The sequence below is a fragment of the Lutra lutra genome, chromosome 2 (assembly GCF_902655055.1).
Source record: "Lutra lutra chromosome 2, mLutLut1.2, whole genome shotgun sequence".
Taxonomy (NCBI): domain Eukaryota; kingdom Metazoa; phylum Chordata; class Mammalia; order Carnivora; family Mustelidae; genus Lutra; species Lutra lutra.
The window spans coordinates 34,685,259-34,704,328 of NC_062279.1; positions in this window are offsets into that span (position 1 = coordinate 34,685,259).

Consider the following 19,070-nt stretch of genomic DNA (forward strand, 5'->3'; position numbering starts at 1 on the left):
GTAAGGAGAAATCAGGATCCATGGCTGCCCAGAAGCTCTCAGGTCCCGGGCGGGTACTGTAAAACATTTGTCCTGGTAGCTGACAATTGCCATCTGTAAACCAAGATGAGTGAAAGCAAGCAACTTGTTAACTTAACTAGCCAAAAAAAGGCTGAGCTGAATACTGAGACACATTTCCCACAGTGTATTCTAGAGAAATGGTCAATTTTGAAATGCCGCCCTGGAAATGTTAGTGTATTAAAGAGGGAAATTCTGCTTTAAGGAAACCTGTTTAATTTAGCCTAACTCAACATTTTCTACACTTCCAATCCAGGGTATCTCCCTCCTCCTATCTTCCCCCCGCCCCACCCCCCGCCACACACACACACACACACACACACACACACACACACACACACACCTTTTTTTCTCTCTTTCCTTCCAGCTCTCCTTTTACACAAAATATATGAACATACTGTAGAACTTCTGTTATCCCACAAAGGAACACACTCTGAGATGTGCTGGTGAAGAGAGGGATATTTGGGTCCCAGAAGTTCATTATGCCACCCACCAGTTCTGAAACTTGGGCAACTCTTATAATTCCTCTGGGTCTCAGTTTCCTAATCTCTTCAATGGTGGTGGTTAAGGAGTGTGATTCTGGACAGGAATGAAGCCTGCAGTCCACCCAGTTCGAAATCTGGAGGATCCCCCGAGGCTGTTCAGCCTCCCCAGCAGCGGGCTTCTTCCCCAGAGAAGGCAGCGGGGCGGCCCTATCTGGACAGCTTCAGTGGGAGACTTGGACCCGACGTGCTCCCGTCCCGGCTAGAGGCAGAGAAAGAAAGACCAAAGAACACAGGATTCTCTGGTAAATGAAAATACCGAGGGCCTCAGCAGGCGCTCTTTTGAGCCTGGCCATTGCCAAGGTAAAGTCATTCTCTTGCTGAACTAAACTTACTAAATAAGCCTCTTATTTGTTAAAATGAACTTTAAAAAAAAAATGCATCACTCTCCATGATGGAATCAACAAAACATCTAACTCTCTTATTGAATTCCCTCCCTCTCCCCTACTTCCCAATTCTGAACCAACCCACAAATGCACCCCACAGGGGAGGTGTCACCCGCCTTTACATGGATCTCAGAAAGAGCCTTTCAAATCCCATGAGTCTCTGAAGCTTTTCATTTGGATTTGTCAATAATTATTAACCTTTCCTTTCTTTCTTTTTTTTTTTTTCCCCTCCACTTCCCAGCCCTGGCTCTGCTGCAGGCCCACAGTCTGGCTAAGTGTCTGGGTCATCACCAGCAAGTACTCTGTGCTCTTTTGAAAAACACGCACACATGTTCCGCCTCTTATTTCCTGAGTGGTCCCAACACCTGGAGTGATCAGAGTCCAAAAGAGTCAGGCCAGGAAATTGAGTTCTTCTCAACTCCTGGCTGGGTCGTTTAGATACTGGGGGATGAATGTGCTTTGCATCTCACCCTCTGCAGGAGAGACCAGGGCCCTGCCAAGGCATTCCCGAGACCCTAGAGCAGGCGGAGAAGGAGGAGGGGATGAGCCTCGCAGAATGATCGGATGGGGAACCGGACAACTTGTGATTTCACCCTTGTCTCCTACCAAGCAAAAGAAAACTAAAAATCACCCTGCCTCCTACATACACACACACAAAAGGAAAATTTTTTAAAAAGAGAGGGGAAAAAAAAAACCTGGAACCATTTTTGAAGGCAAAAGTCTGTTTATTGCTGCCAAAGTGCTGATTTTTTTTTTTTTCTCCCTCTGGCAACTATATGAGAATTGGAGACTTGAGTGGAGAAGAAATCCATTCACTTGTCATCACATAAAACCTCTGTGTTCCACAGAGGAAATGGCAAAATCTCACCCTTAACTGGATTTATGAATTCTTGCTGAGGGCTGCAGGGGGCGTGAGACAGGGGGTGCAGGATAGAGAAGGTCAAGCTGTCCTAAGTCCTAGGACACTCGGTGACCTCACTCTGCCATGTGAGGGAACGACGTGTCCTCCGAGGCCTCATGTCAGCAGAGACAAAGGCAGAGAGGAAAGAGTCAGGACGGGACAACCACAGGGCCCCCACCCAGGCCAAGATGGACCCGTTCCATCCCGCATCACCCAGAGGGTTCCACTGAAACTTGTTCTAAACAACTAGAGCACCAGGGATTTTTTTTTTTCCTTCCCCCTGGAGTATATCCCATAGCCTCTTTTAATAATGACTGGAACAATTTTGCTTGTTAGTAAAGTTGAGCACATTCAACATTCAGACATCGTGCGAAGCACTGGACTCATTCCCTCCTCTTCACCTTCCCTTGGAGCAAGTTCTGTTCTACCCCCTACTACCTGTCCTACTGGATTCATCCCCAGCCACGGAGCCAGTGAAAATGGCAGAGGGAGAGACTACAGGTCACCCAACCCAACCCCCGCCCCCCCTTCGTATCAGGTCAGATGTCTGGACCCACCCTTGACAGGAATTTTCCACTTCTTCCAGGAGCAAATTCTCTTTGTTACGATCTATCGTCCTTTCTGATATTAAAGTCCAAGTGTGGCAGCTGCAATATCGCTGAGAAGCCTTGTATCCAGTTCCCTGGAATTTCAAAGTGTTGAGGTCAAGATCCAGAAAACTGGAGACTAGAGGAAATTAGGTTGCTAGGATGCCGGGATTGTTTATTATGCTCTCAGCCTTAATTAGGTGTAAGGAACATCTTGTCGGTGTCCTGCCACATATGCTAAGGCTGTCGGGGCAATTTCACTGAGTCTGACAGCTTAAATCAGAAACAAGAGAGTCGACATGTCAATGACGGGGCTGGACATGATGGATATATTAAGAGGAGTCTGGAAAATTCTGGACTTCATTATATCGACTCCAGTTCTCCAAAGTTTCTGTCAAAAGAATCGCAGCCTCATTGGAAAAGCACCTCTGGGATCCGATTACATCCAATTATAGGGCCTCCCACAGCCACCTGGATACAGGAGGATTTCTGCAAACAGATTCATCGGTGGGGCGATAAGGGAAGATGAGAGCAGGGAAATTGCTGATTTCGCTATAATTTCTACAAATAGATCTATTGAGATTTAAGAGGTGCAATAACTTGACATTTGGGGTAAGCTAGAAACCACTTAAGAATTGGTTTACAGGCTGTTTCTTTTTCCATCTTGGCCCCAGGCTGTTTTTGAAATGAAAAGAATGGGATCATGTCCTAAAAACTGAGGTGGAAACGAAGGCAATAAGAAAACTTTAAAGATGACAAGGAGGAAAGTGATAATCTTCTGAAAGTGTTGGAGGCACACTTGACTGAGGATGGCAAGTCTCTCGGGGGGGAAAATGAGGCAAGGGAGAAGGAACGCTTGCTACGGATGCACATTAACAGCTTGGGGGGAAAGGCAGGGCGTTTTCGCCCCATCCCCAAGGGGCCACTCCCTGGAGGCCGCCAGAACCAAGACCCCAGCTACTGACACATCACCACGGGCCTGTCGTTTTAAGTGGAGGAGAAGCTTTTCTCCCTCGGCCAAGGAGAGAAGAGACACAGCAAACAGGGGCCCACCTGCTCCTGTCCACCTGGTCCCCCATTCCTAGCCAATGAAGTATGTAAATAACAAGGCTGAGCTCTAGCTCACAGCCTATGTGTGTGATGTACCGGCTCCGATCTAAAAATACGGCCCAGAGAGCACCGTTACAAAAAGAATACCTCTCCCCCCTCCAACCCCTTTCAAGAGGAAGAGCTGTCAGTCAATGGTATGTGTTTAAATTGCTCAACTACAAGATTTTATTTATTTATTTTTTTTAAGATTTGATTTATTTGACAGAGAGTTAGAGAGCACAAGTAGGCAGAGTAGCAGGCAGAGGGAGAGGGAGAGGCAGGCTCCCTGCTGAGCAAGGAGCCCAATGTGGGGCTTGATCCTAGGACCCGGGGTTCATGACCTGATCTGAAGGCAGACTCAATTGACTGAGCCACCGAGGTGCCCCAACTACAAGATTTTAAACGGCAGGCCTGCTGTATAGACTCCTGTCTACACAGTATGAGTGGGAGATTCACAGGGAGGGAGAATCTCTGTGGATTTCGACAGATGAGAACTTCTAGCTCCGCAGTGGGCCCTCTCTTTGGCCATTTGGGCTGATGGTCTATATGCATTTTGGGGTGATCTGCGGCAAAATCGCTGTGGGCTGAGGGTGTAGGTGTTGCTTCCGAAGTTTATAGCGGTTTCCTGAGTTCTGAAGCCACAGATGAACGTTAGTGAAATGGCTGGGAAAAACAGTGGGGAGGGAAATGTACTCATAGATTACTTATTCAGGAAACGGTCATGTCTTTAAGTTTGTTTGTTTTGTTTTGTTTAATGAAAAAGAGCCTCCTACATTCAGTTGAAAAGCAACAGGTCATTTTTCTTTTTGTTTTTTTCTCTGCATGTTAATGCTAATTGTTTTTCCTTCTGTCTTGTACTGAATTGGACTGAAAACCTCTTTCTCAAATCAATTTGGAGGCAATGAATTGTCAGCCCTGGTGACTAAACTGCTCTTTTATCAACCCAGCAGGTGTGTAACAGTCGCCCGCTAAATGGCATTCCCTCCTGCGCCTCGTATAATCCCAAAGAAAGAAATCAAAAATATATGAGAACTCAGAGGGTCTCATTCCTAATCCCCCGTATGTAGTTTTCCCTTTAAAGAAAACATGAAGGTCTCTTGACCACTGAGACTCTATGAATGTGGTAGACCAAGATTATGTCTATTAAAATCCCCCAATACTTCCCTGGTATGTCCTCCACCATTGGGGCAAGGTGTAATAATTTCACAAAGACAACACTATTCTTCTGTTGTCGAACTCAAGAACTATCCATTGAGCTCATAATCTATGTTGTGGCCTGTGCTAGATTCTGGGGACAATGTAAGTTGACATAAGAGCTGACGCGCATAGGTGTCTACTTTGCCCTCAGCACTGTTCTAACTGCCTTACCACCCTCTTGATCCTTTGATCAAGAGGCAAGTGCTATTACGATCACCATAGATGAGGCAGAGAGAAATGGAGTAACTCGCTCAAGGTCATACAACTTTCAGTGGAGGAGAAGGTTCAAACCCAGGCAGATGGCTCTGGAGTCCATGCTCCTGACCACGAGGCCATCCCAGAGTGCTGCCTTCATGGGAATCACAATATATTGGTTGGATGTTATCTAATCATGTAAGTGATCAGATATCTAAATATAAATGAATCATGCTATAAAATACCAAGGCTTAAAATCTCCTCAGACATTTGTTGAAGCCACATCTCAACCAAATCAGTTCCTTGCTGGTTAATATATGAAACGCTCAACCCCTGCCACCCCCATTGCCTCCCTCTCGGGAAAGTGGCCATCAGCTCTTCCATAGTTTCGATTATGTGGATTTCTACTCTGGTCACAAACAACAAGACCAGAAAGGAAATGTGTATTTGTTTTCTAGGGCTGCCATAATGAGCTACCACAGGCTGCATGTCTTAGAACAAGAGAAATTAGTCGTCCTCCAGTCATGAAGTCTAGAAATCTAAAAATCAAGGTGTTGGCAGGACAATGCTCCCCCTGAAAGCTGTGGAGGAAGGAGCTTTTCTCAGATTTTTCAGTTACTGGTAGGCCCAGGCATTCCTTGGCTGTGGAAGCATAATGTTAACCCCTGCCTCCATCCCACATGGCCCTTTCCCTTTGGCTCTTCCCACTGTCTTCCCTCTGTGTGTGCATGTGTATGTGTCCAGATTTCTTCAAATGACACTGAGTCCCACTCTATCCAACTCATTTTAACTTGAAAACCCATGCAAAGATCCTATTTCCAAGAAAGGTCACAGGCTGAAGTCCTGGTGTTTAGGACGTTAACGTATCATTTTTGGCAGAATGCAACTCAACCCAGAGCAGCAGCTCAGTGATGTGAACAAGGAAGAGGTGATCTGATTCAAGAATTCTACCCAACAAGAGTGTGTCATCCTGGATCATAACTAGTTGACCTAATTAGATTCTCTCTTCCAAGTTTGGGATTTTCACTGAACAAAAGGTAATATACCAGCCAATGACTGTGGCTGAGTCACTGCAGTAGGGACTGTGACCCCTGCTTTTGATGGCCTCAGAATACAGATCTATGGCCTCTATGTTTCTGGAGTCTGAAAGGGAATGTCAAGTGCTGGTTCCCCACTAACCCAGGTGGCTGCTGAGGCCCCATCCTGGGATTTCTTGCTTACTCCTACCCGATGTATCAATTAAACCAGCTAGCCAACTATTTTTTTGTCTTTTTATACAAGTTAATCAGACCCCTACCCAACCAATTCTGGCTTCTCATTTTATGAAATTCATATTTAAAATTCATATACTATGGGGGTGCCTGGGTAGTTCAGTGGGTTAAGCCTCTGCCTTCGGCTCAGGTCATGATCTCAGGGTCCTGGGATCGAGCCCCGCATCGGGCTCTCTGCTCAGCACTGAGCCTGCTTCCTCCTCTCTCTGCCTGCCTCTCTGCCTACTTGTGATCTCTCTCTCTCTGTCAAATAAAATCTTAAAAAAATAAAATAAAATAAAATAAAATTCATATACTATGAAAAATCATCCCAAGTTCATCTTCTCTAGCTTTGGCGTCTAACCATGCCAGCATCTCCTTATCACAAATGTAAATATAATATGTGTATATAATGTATATGATTATAATACACACATATTTATATATTTATCTATCTGTACACCCACATATGCATACATACATACCTTCTCCCTCATTTCAAACAGGATTTGTGGTGATTGCATTTATGAACGTAGGTCCTTGCAAGTAAATTACAAATTTCTGGTATCTTGCTTTGGTATCATAAATAATAATAGTGATAATAATAGCTTTTATTCAGTGTTTAACATGTACCAGACACTTTACTAGGGATTTTCGATACATTATCTAATTTAGTCTTTGCAACAATCTGGACAGGAAGAAATTATTGCACCCCTTTTACAGATGAATAAACTAAGGCTCAGAGAGTTCAATGAACTTTCCCTACATAGCATAGCTAGTATGTGGAAGATCTGAGATTGAAACCTGTGCGAACTACTGTAGAACTAATCACTTTACACTCCCTGTGCCTTAACCAGTGTGGTCTCATAGAAACCTAGAGCAAAAGGGGACACTTGGGATTACTGGATCCAGCAGCTTCATTTTATTTATGGGAACACCTGAGTCACCTGGGATGAATCGGAGGGTTCAATAGCTCAGTTGTTGGCAAAGCTGGAAATGGAATTCCAGTCACCCACTTTCAAAGCTAATGCTTTTCTACTTCAATTCCAGCCCCTCTGAGCTGTATCAAGATGAAATTTCTTCAAGTATTTCCCAGGTGGATGACTTCCCTCCTCTGTTTCCTACATTGAAACAGGGTTTTCCTATTTTAGATTATGTTGGTCATTTCAATTAAAATCAGAGGAGGTGGGGAGCCAGACACCTATGCAAGGGTCACCATCTCTGCAGAAAATTTGACCAAGATATTTAGAAGAATTGAAACAAAAATCATTACAGTTCATAAAGGGTTCAACAGGAGCTCACCTGCAAACCTAATTAATCAGAGCATGCATGTCCCAAGCATTGAAGTTAATCGAGGGTTTCCTGGGCTTTCTTTGTATTGCCATCTCCCAGCTCAGACGCAGCATTCAGCTTCAAGTGGGTGCTCAGTTGATATTTTTGACTGACAAAAGCAATTAAAAGCATAATATACACTTCTTGCAAACCTTGTTATTATTGGGAAGGTGTTTCACATATGTAAGGCAGTTTTAACAATCCTTTTGATTAGTCATTCATGTAACTATTTGAATAAACATTTCGAATCAAGTCAAAATAATCACAGAGGATAATAGCACTTATGGCGTTACTTAGAGAAATTGTGATCACAGTGTGTGATCTCTCTCTCTCTTTCTCTTTCTCCTTTCCCTTTTTTTTTTTTTTTTTTTTTTTTTTTTGGAACCGAGTAAATAAATGTAACCCCTTTGCCTACTTTTTTGGTTTCAAAATGCCAAATAACTTGATGTTTTTCCTCTTGGTAATGACGCCTTCTAGTTGGCTATAATAGGAAGGTTGAATGTCATTCCTTTAACTTCTGTGGCTTCACTATGAGAAGGTCAAATTTCTCCAACAACAGAGATGAAAAGCAACAATTTTCAAGGATCCCTTGATCCTTGTAAAGGGATCAAGGATCCCTTTGGCCAACACCAAACCCATGAAATGTAGGAGAAAGCCGAGTGGGCATATAGATGCTTGGGCACTGCCTACCACATGGCCACCAGGCCTGTCATCCCAGTCACTCCTAGTGTCTCCCAAATATTTTTGTCATTAATTATCATGAATGATCTCATACTTACCAGATGGTCTATTGACTAACCCATTTGTCATCCCCAGGGCATTGGATACAACTAACCCCTCCTCTCTTGCCTTCCTTGACGCCAGCCCTCCCAGGATCTCCTTCTCCATGATTCCTGTCTATATTCAACCTGCATGTCTTCCTGGGCATGCCCAGATGCACTGATGAACCCCAAGACTGCCCTCGGGTCCCATTTTCATATTCCAGTCTCACCTTGGAAGCCAGCAGCTGCTAAATACCCACAAACACGGCACCCCTCCAGGCCCTCTGCCATGTCAGAGACCCTCCCTCCTGCCTGCCTGCCTGACCCCCCTGGAGAGGTGTGGGCTTCCCCAGACAGGCCACTTTCCACACAACCTCCACAGACGTCCTCCTCTGCTGGGAATCAGAGGCCTCAGTCCACTTCTGAAAATGTCTTCAGCATCTTCTTCACCTCAAGAAGAGAATTCTAAATCCTCAGAACATCCTACAATCCTTCACAACCTAGCCGGTGTTTGCCTCCCTAGCACTGTCCCCTCACAACGCCCCCACCTCCACCAATGTTCCCACCATGAGGTTCTGCCTGCAGCTCCAGACCACATCTGGCCTTCCTGGTCTCCTTGGCCGTTCCTGTTCTGCTGAGCATCTTTGATTCCTGCCTCCCTTCCTTCCCACACCACCTTACTAACCTCTGCTGGCCCTTGTAAGGTGTCCTTCAAGCATCACCCTCCAGGGCATCTTCCCTGACCAACCTCCACTCCAATCCGAGCTCCCTGGTCTTTAACCCTTGCACTTCTTGTGCATATTTCTGCTTGGTCTTCTCTGCTCCTTATCAGAACACAGAGGTAGCTCACATTTTACTTACTTCTGTACCAACACACACACACACACACACACACACACACACACACACACACCTACCACAGGACACAGCACACGGCATGTACCTCATTAATATTTCAGGAATAAACAATGTGCAGAGTCACACTGTAAGTTTTGAACCAGTCATTCAAATCCACATAATTCCAAACCAATGATTTTTTTTATTTTTTTTTTAATTTTTTTAAAGATTTTTTTTTTATTTATGTACTTGATAGACAGAGGATACAAGTAGGCAGAGAGGCAGGCAGAGGGAGAGGGGAAGCAGGCTCCTGCTGAGCAGAGAGCCCGATGACTCCAGGCTTGATCCCAGGACCCTGAGATCATGACCTGAGCTGAAGGCAGAGGCTTAACCCACTGAGCCACCCAGGCACTCCCAAACCAACGATTTTTTATTAAATATATATTACCAGACAAAAACGGAGATATAATATGTGCCAGCAGACTGACCTCAGTAGAAATTTTATATGTATATATCATAATGGGAGACTTGGGAGTTTCTACCATTATAATTTTAGTGATATTTTCCATAGCTTAATTATAGGAAGCCAATCTCACAAACGACAAGTTCTTTCAAAATACTCAAATTTTTAAATTATTTCCCTCTATGTGCCACTGGATAGTATCAACATGGTACAAAAGTCCCTTTCGAGGCCCAGCTGCTTTCTTCTTTCTGGTGGGTTGATGGGACTTGTGGAGGTAAGTGTGGATATGGACCCAGAGACTAAGGACTCTAAGACTTCCTTCCACCACCACCACCCTTCCTCAGTTTTATTTCCATCCCTGACACTTGTGTTGAAAGACCAAAGATCTCCAGTGTTGGCAGGATGCTGAAGAAATGATCCAGTGTAGGACCCTGTTTCTAGGCAACAGTGAACATTTCCATCATTCAGGCTGGGGAAGTTCATAAGATGCCACAGACTGGAAACTTTGCAGCTTGGTTTGAAAGAACTTTTCAGTGTTTATGCAATGGCTAAAAAGGAGCATAAACTCTACTTAGTGATCAGGAAACTTCCATAAAGGACGTGGCCTGTCTCCAGAAGGCATCTTTAGGAGGCAGTAATAGGTGGCATGACCATTTTTTTGTGCTTGACACCACCCATCTTCTGCTTCCCTGTTGATTAACTCCTAGGCTAGAGATGGAAAAATGTTGTTTTCTAACCTAGGCTAGTTTTCTTGGCAGTATACTCTGAATTTTTAGGGTAATAGGAAACAAAAACACGAATACTGGATGCTTTGACCCATCCATGGGGTTAAGGAGACATCATTTACTTCTGTGCTTAAATGCTAGTCAAGAATAGTTTTATAATTATTGAAAGATTGCGGACCTTATAATACTTTCCCTTCTAATGAATGACTTTTTCTTGCCTGCTTATAGGTAGATGTGTCTTACTAGACCCAACTCATATCTTTCTTAAGAAAGGAAAATACATCTTGGAGTGACCAACCAGCTAAATGTTCTCCTATTTCACATTTTAACCAGCAACAATAAAAATAATAATCATTGCAAGTGTCTCTATAGCCTTGACCTTCTCTCTTTCTACCTCCCTGCCCACCTGCCCCAACAACAAGCCAGGAGAGTATCATATTAAACAAAAATGAGAAAGATGTCTAAAAAAATCCTTCATTTGAACCTAGAAATAAAGATAGGATTTGAGCTTGGAATTAGAATCAAACATAAAGAAATTATTTGGTGCCAATAATATGCCAGGTCTTTCAATAAGAATTTTGTTTACTTCCCTCATTTAATCTTCAAAATAATCCTACAGGGTATGTGCTACTCCCTGTATTTACAGATAAGGAAATGAATCCTAATCAGGGGGAAAACAGATTTTAACCCAGCTTTGCTTCCAAAGTCCAAAATGTTCCTCTGCCATGCTACCTCCAAAAATAAAAGTGATTTTTAAATGGCAATCACCAATTTCCTTAATTTGGTGAAAAGCCCTAAAATATAAATGCATAAGATTGGGGATTTACCTATGGGACTCAACCAAGATCAAATAGGGAAAGGTCCAGAGCTATCCTTATTCTGCTCGGAAGTGCTGACTGTATTTTTATAAATAGAAGCTACTTGTTTATAAACACCTGCCTTGATCTTCCTGGTCTTTTAGCCTACCCACCCCTGGCCAGGTGTCCGGGAAGGCATCCTCTGAGAGTGGGAACAGAGGATGGAGGGCCAACTTACAGGCAAGTTGCCCTTAACTTGTTAACAGCTTTTTCTAAGCAACCGTGGTGGCCAACCAAAGCCAAACAGAAGCTTCGTAGGACTTGAAATTGTAAGGGCTGCCCGTTAACATTTGCACTAAAATCTGCTGAGGAAAAAGACAAAACAATACTGTGTTTGCCTGATGGCTAGCAGTTAACCCGAGGCTTTGCCACGCTGCCTCCAGACAGCAGAGGGCGCTAAATGGCATGAAGATTTGCCAAAGGAAGAAGGAAATCATATTGAGGGTCTGTACTCAGTAGTCCTGATGTCGGCAACTACGGTTCAAGTTACATTCACTGCCCTTAGAAAGAAGTAATATCGGAGTTTAATTCTCAACATCCTCTGCACAACAAAGAACACTTGAAATATGAGACCGAAAATGCTTTAGGGTTTGACATAATTAAATATGCAGCCATTTGTTCTGAGTAATACATTTTGTTCCCTATAGTAAGAGCTGCTGTAAAAGAAGAGAAATACGAAAGGCATTTTCATGGCCGGGTGATTTACACAGCCCCCCACCGTCAGTCCAATCCAGAAATTCTATTGTGGATCTGTTTACCAAATGGAACGCCTGGGCTGGAATTTGGAAGGTAGGAACACTTGATAAGAAAGAAAATGTGAAAGAAAATTGCATCATAGTTTTGTAAGCTGTTCTATTAAATTTTCCAGGGGGAAAAAAAAAATTGCCCTGTGGCTGGCTGTGATTCAGTTCAGCTATTTCCTGACATGCTTCTGGCTTTAGATTATGTAATAACACTCCATTTCCATAGCATGCCTTTTGTTTAAAGACCTCAGAGCACTTTCAAAGGCATCATCCCCTTCATCCTCCCAACATTCTCCAAGAAGTGGGTGGGAGGCAGCAGGTGGGCTCATCTGTCTTTCCTGGATGAGCCACCCACGGCCACCCTCCACCCTGCGCAGGGCTCCAGCCATAGATCTGTACAGCCTCCCAATCAATAGAGAAGTCTTCCCAGCTTCATTTTTAAACCCATGCTTTTTCCCACATCAACCTAAGGTATTAAACCCCCAGGGATCCTCATACTTCCCAGAGAAGAACATCCATGAAAATCAGATACACGAAAGAGTAAGTTTCCACCCATTCAGAAAGATATACTGAGCACCTAGTGTATGCAAGACACTATTTCAGGCACCAGGCAGGGACAAGAGAAACAAACCAAAAATCCCTGCTCTTTTGGAGCTAACATTCTCATGGAGAGGCGGACTACATACACAGAAAGTAAGAGAATTGAGTGGTTTGGTAGGTAATGATTGCTATGGAAGAATGAAGTAAGGAGAACAGATAGGAAGGTGGTTTTGGTGGGAGGTGGGAGGGAAGGACCTCTGGCTTCAGTCAGAAGGTGACATCTGAGCAGAGACTTAAAGCATTGAGCTAGGAGGTGACCTGGGGCAGAACCTTCCAGGCAGGAGGAACACTCCTTCAAGGGTAGTGGAAGGAGACTTGCCTGGCGCATCTGAGGAGAAAGAAGGGGGATGGGAGGGGAATGAGCAAGGGGGAAGAGAAGTGGGGCATGAGGTCACAAGGTCAGAGAGGCACCTGGGGGAGGGCAACATAGGCTTCGAAGGACTTCAGTTTCTAGGGCAGGGAAATGAGGAAAACCCGGGTCGGCTTGAGCATATAGCCTAGAAGTGGGGCTTTAATTTTGATGCTTGTTCTTTAAAAACTAGATGGTTTTGTTTTGATTTTCAAAATATAAAAGTATAGTGAAATATTGAATATACCTTTTTCTTTTCAAACTAGGCATGTGAACTAGTTTCCCTGGGGCTGCCTTACCAAAGAACCACAAACTGGTTTGCTTAAAAATAGAATTGTTTTTTTATAGTAGAAATTTATTGTTTCACAATTCCTGAGGCTAAAAAGTCCAATATCAAGGTGTCAGCAGAGCCATGATCCTTCCAAACCCCATAGAGGAGTCCTTCCTTGGTTCTCCCTAGATTCCGGTGGTTTGCTACTACCCCTTGGTGTTCCTTGGCTTGGAGCTGCAGTCCCCCTTCCCCAGTCTCTGCCTCTGTCATCACTTGCACTCTCTCTGGGTGGCTTTCTCCTCTTGTGGACGTACACTGGTCATAGTCAGTTAGGACCCCACCCTACTTCGCTATGACCTCATCTTAATGTGACTAATTATATTTGCAAGAACCTTATTTCTAAATAAGGTCACATTTTGAGATACTAGAGCTTAGGACTTCAACATATCATTTGAGAGGGGGACATGATTCACCCCAGAACATTATCCATGCCTCCCAGCAATTCTGACCTCTCAGTTGCCCACCAGCGTACTGAAGATCAGTTCCTGGTCTGGTGAATGAAAGAATAGTTAGTAAGCATCCAGAGTAGAAAACCAGTGCAGGGAATTGTAGCCAAGGATTAGGGATGGTACCCTGCACCTGGTTTCAAGAAGCCTACCCTTCATTCACAAGACTCAGCCAGGTGTGGAATGTTGCAGAAGTCCTGTGTTTCTCTTCTGGATGGGTACCTTGTAGGGTGTGTGTGTGTGTGTGTGTGTGTGTGTGTGACTGTGTAAGGATGTATACATGTGTCTGTGTGTGGTTCAATGTGCGTCACCATGTACATCTGTGGTAAGTCAGTCTGTGAGTATATGTGACCACGTACCTGTGGTAGAACACATTACGGTGGGCGTGGATTTATGCATATATGTGTATATCTGTCAGTCTTTCTGAGTATGTTTACAGTAATGCCACAAAATCTCTGTTGAAAACCTAGATGCTGTATTAACCAAACTAAAATAAGAACAAGTATGGGTTATCTGGGCCTGTTAGCCCCTAAAGACAACTTCAACTTTCCAGAACCCTTTGGTAGTTACACTGTCTTCTCATAGAGGAGAGAGCAGCCCTCTTACCTTGCCCCCTTCTCTGAATCCGGAGGGGGAACAGCAGGACCTCTCTAGAAGCCTGGTCCTTCTAAATGCACAGCCCTCATGATCATGTGAAACAATATGGTGGCAGGAAAAATAGCCCAAGAAGATGTTTCCAGGTTATCAAAAGAATCCAGAAACTTCCCCATCGAGCCTAGCTAATAGGAAAGGGAAAGAGAAGAATGACTGACCTAGGTTAATCAATGCTCTCGTGAAACAAAGAGATGACCTAGGAGGAAGTACTTGAGCAAGGGAAAAGCACTATACAAAAGTGGGATATTTTTGAAAGTTGGACACCAACTCCTTAGTGAGGTAGCCTAGTAAGGAATATAACAAGGAGTGCTCCAAGATTGATGTGAGAAAAAGGATGACATTCTTGAGCTTTTCATTACAGCACTGACTGGAGTGCAGGAGCCTGGTGGCCTGCAAGGCCTGTGCCAGCCCCCTTAGCCTCATGATTGGGATCATGGAGAGTTCCTCCTGTTAGCTTTTAGTTATAGAGCAGGAGCCAGAGAGCACTCTAAGGCCTGCAGAGCCAATAAGGCATTTATGGGCATGGTGGAGAGTCAGCCCCAGAAGGATATTCACCAATGCTTAGGGTAAACTACCCAGTAGGCATTGTTCACAAAACTCATCTGATTCGCACCACAACTTATGAGGTCAAATGATTGGTATTCCCCTTTACAGATGAAGAAACCAACATTCAGAAAGATTAACTAACTAGCTCAAGGTCAACAGCTAAGCAGTAACAAAGAAACCATTAACCATTTCCAGCCTCCGGAGGTTGGCTTTAATGCAAGTTGTCTTCATCACCTTGAATACTGAACCAGGTTACCATTCTTCATTCCCAGCAGCTAGAGAGCTATAGTCTTTGCTTCAAAAAATATTCAGCTATAGATGGTTGCTGTGCCTTTGTGTTAGGCTGAGTTGGAAACAACCCAAAGTTACCCAACCCCAAACACACCCCAATATCAGAGTTGGAGACCTTAGAGATGAGGTATGCCCTCTGAGGCAAAGCTGAGAGGATCAGCAGCTGGTTCTGGGCAATTCGACAGGTATGCTTTGCCTTACTATCAGTATAGTGAAAATCCAACAAATCAGTCGACATTCCTGGCCTAACTTTCCTTATGTGAGAACTGACGAGTTTGGGAAAGACTGCATCCTGACTAACCTCTAGGATTCTATTGTATACTAAGAAGATATGTCATTAAAAAAAAAAAAATTCTCAAGGGTATCCTGGTGAGGACCCAGGATTCTTACAGAACTCTGTAAACAAAAAAGATTAGACAGTTGTCAGACATTATGATAATTTCATGGTTATTATAAAGCTAGCCAGGAAGCTCTTACCAATTTAACAAGAGCAGCCTGGTTAGGTAAATCTTACAGGAATCTTTGATAATAAAGAATTCTATTTCCCCTAGGGAAGTAAAGGAACAACCCAGGAATGGTAACTCCCATGGCCTGACTCAGGGCATCCCAATACCGCAGCCATTAATAGAAGACACGCAGACCCTCCCACTGACTGAACGGAGCTGGGTGTCCCTCCCTTTCTCCTTCCTGCGGATCTCAGGATCACTCCCCTCCCCCCAGCCCCTGTCAGTCCAGCCTGCTGTTTTCAGTCTGGATTCTTGAGCCTATGATCTCAGAGCATGGAGACGGGGCCCCACGTGAGGATTCCAGCCTGGCCAGGAAGATGAAAACAATGGCTCTTCTGCCTCTTCTTCCCAAACCGCCATTCCCTCAGATATGGTGAACTCTATTGGGGGGGGGGGGGGGAGAAAAGCAAATAAAAGAGGCAGCCTCATCAAAAAAAAAGAGAGGGAGATTTATGAGGTTGGCGCCTGCAGAGGCTCTCCTCCTCTTTCCGTGCAACCATCAATATTCCCTGGGCTGTGCCCTGGAATGTCCAGAGCTGAACTCCGCAGCCTGAAGAGCTCCTGTCACGGCTCTGCCTGGCCCAGACCCCCCTCTCTCCCTCCCCTGCCTGGCCTCCCAGACCCCTTCTCTCCTAGCTGTTGTTTACAAGGAGCTACCCCTCTCTGTAAATTAAGCCCTCAGCAGTCTCCCACTCTTAGAGGCCATGTGTTGAGCCCCATGAGCCGACTTGTGGCATTTATTAGCGCGAGAGGGAAAGTGCTTGCCTCATCAGAGGGAGCAGCTGGAGACAGAGCACTTTTCAAAGGCATGTAACTGACCTCTAGCTCAGCTGCTGGATGCCTGGGTACTGCGGACTCAGATGATTCTCTCCCTCCTTCTCTCTCCCCCTCCCTGTCTGCCTCCCTCCCTCCAGCCTCCACCCACTCTTTTCAGTGGAGTCCTGACCTTGCAAGGCCTGAATCCCCCCCATCCATCTCCCTACATTGTGTCTCTCTGGTGAACTCAGGCTGGGAGATTAATTGCTGCTATCACCCCTAATCCATCACACTTCCCAAAGATTGTTTTGACATCTAGTTAATTTTTGGCTGATGATTTATCAAATTCTTATTACCGTGCTCTGAAGGGGCTCATTTATTGTGTTGATTCATGGTAATGATAAAGGGGAAGCATTTTGAATTTTAACTACATTTCCCTCATGCTTCTTCTACCCAGTGTAGTAAAAAAGAAAGAAAGAAAGAAAGAAAGAAAGAAAGAAAGAAAGAAAGAAAGAAAGAAAGAAAGAAAGAAGAGAAGAGAAGAGGAGGGGGAGCAAACTGTAGCCAGGAAACTCTTAAACAATTCAAAATGTGAAAGAAAAGAGAAAGAGGAGAAAATTCTTCCATTATGTGAGCAAAAGCCAAAAGTTCAAAAGAAGGTTATACATACAGTTATATATGGGTGCATGTGCATGCTCATGCGCGCGTGCGCGTGTGTGTGTGTGTGTGTGTGTGTGTGTGTGTGTGTGTGTGTGTATGAAGCATTTTTGGCATCTGGGTCTGAACTACCTTTGGAAAAAGCTCATACTCCTAAGGCTCTTAAACATTTATTGCTCTGTAATAGTACCTAAATGTCTAGTACCATTTTATTCAAATAGAACTTAATGGTAAATGATTTCAGTCATGTACCAGTGGAAAGGTGAAATGAGTGTCTTTGCCAGTCCAGATGGCCATCCACCTTTTAAAAGTGCAGAGAGATTTTCCTCTGCCACTCAGGTCACCCCCAGACCTCATGAATGTCTCATTTGCCACCCAGATTTATTTTATAAACCCAGATGGTAGGAAGGAGCCTAATGCCAATGTCCACCCTTTTCTCAGAATGAGAGGAACTGGTAAGTCATCAGGGATTGAGCTGAGGGTGACAGAGAGCCCCACAGGAAAAGCCCTCCCAACAGTCACAGGGGTGGCTAGAGGGAATGCAATGAATCAGGACAGAAAGACTAGGAAATGTCCTGTGGTTACCCACCTGGAGGGCAGACTAGAGGCCATTTACTTCCAAAAACAGGGATGAGATTTCTGACCAAAAGAAAGAGAAGAAACATGAGGGAATAAAGGTGTGGAGCAACACTTTCCATCAGAATCTCCAGCAGGAAGACTCCAGCAGAAAGACTGCATACACAGGCTCCCTGGACCTAGAGCAGACTCCTCTTCAGTTTTCCTTCGTGCCAAGAACGTATGAAGGATATGCCCATCTCCCTCTTCCTCCACATACCTCAAAGCCCACCCTGAGTCCTTGCCTGGCCTGCCTTCTTTCTGTAAGTGTCACAAACACAGTTCATCCCTGTAGGAAGTCAACATCACCTCAAAATCTTTAACCTAACTATACATGTGGCTGGCCTGCCCAGAGCTGAGTGGACATTGATCTTTAAGATGATGTGGTGAGGGGCACCTGGGTGGCTCAGTCAGTTGAGCCTGGACTCTTGATTTCAGCTCATATCATGATCTTGGGTTTATGAGATCAAACCCAGCATTGGGCTCCACGTTCAGTGGAGCGGGGAGTGGGAGGAGTTGTGGAGGGGAGTGGTCTACTGGAGATTCTCTCCCTCTCCCTCTACCCCTCCCACCTAAAATAAATTAATTAATTTTAAAAAATATAAGATGATGAGATGAGAAGAAAATATGAACTGATCTCCGTCCAGCCTTATAAATTGAGCAGTTTTCTTTCATTGTCTATTTTTTTTAAAAATAAGATAAAATTATTTGTCTTTTAGAAGTAGTAAAATTCATAAAGAAAGTAATGTAGGCCTAGAAATATATTTAATTACATATCTATTATATATATGTATATGTATGTACATATAATACTTATGTATGTGAGGAAATGGTGGAAATTATTTCAATTTTTGTAGTACTTATTTTGTCATATTTTAATTTACATTTTACCAATTTTATATTCTTTTCCAAACATTTTTCATCTTACCTTAGTTTGTAATATATTGACTTACAGTTGCTTAAAATTTTCCTCTAACATTTAAAAAATCTATTTTACTTGTATCTCTTGTTTATATCATGTGTTTGCATCTTCTCTATTTTTCTTGATCAGTCTTGCTAGAGATCATCTACTTTGTCAACCTTTCCTGGCTCAGTTATGGCACCACCACCCAGTTAGCTACTCATGCTGGAATCTTCGGCACCAGGCTGACTTCATCTCAGACCTCACATGGGTCCATCTGCAAATTATTAGCAATGAGATATAGCCTGTATCTGACTTCTCCTTACCACCTCCCTTAAGTGCCCTGGACAGGCCTCCTCTAGACCACTCTAACCCCCTTCCATAGGATCGAACCCCTAGCTCCCTCTGTGACCCCACCTTGCACCCTCCCTTACCACTCTCTGGCCACTCCAATCTCCCTGCTACTCCTCCAACAAGCCAGCAGTTCTCTCTCTCA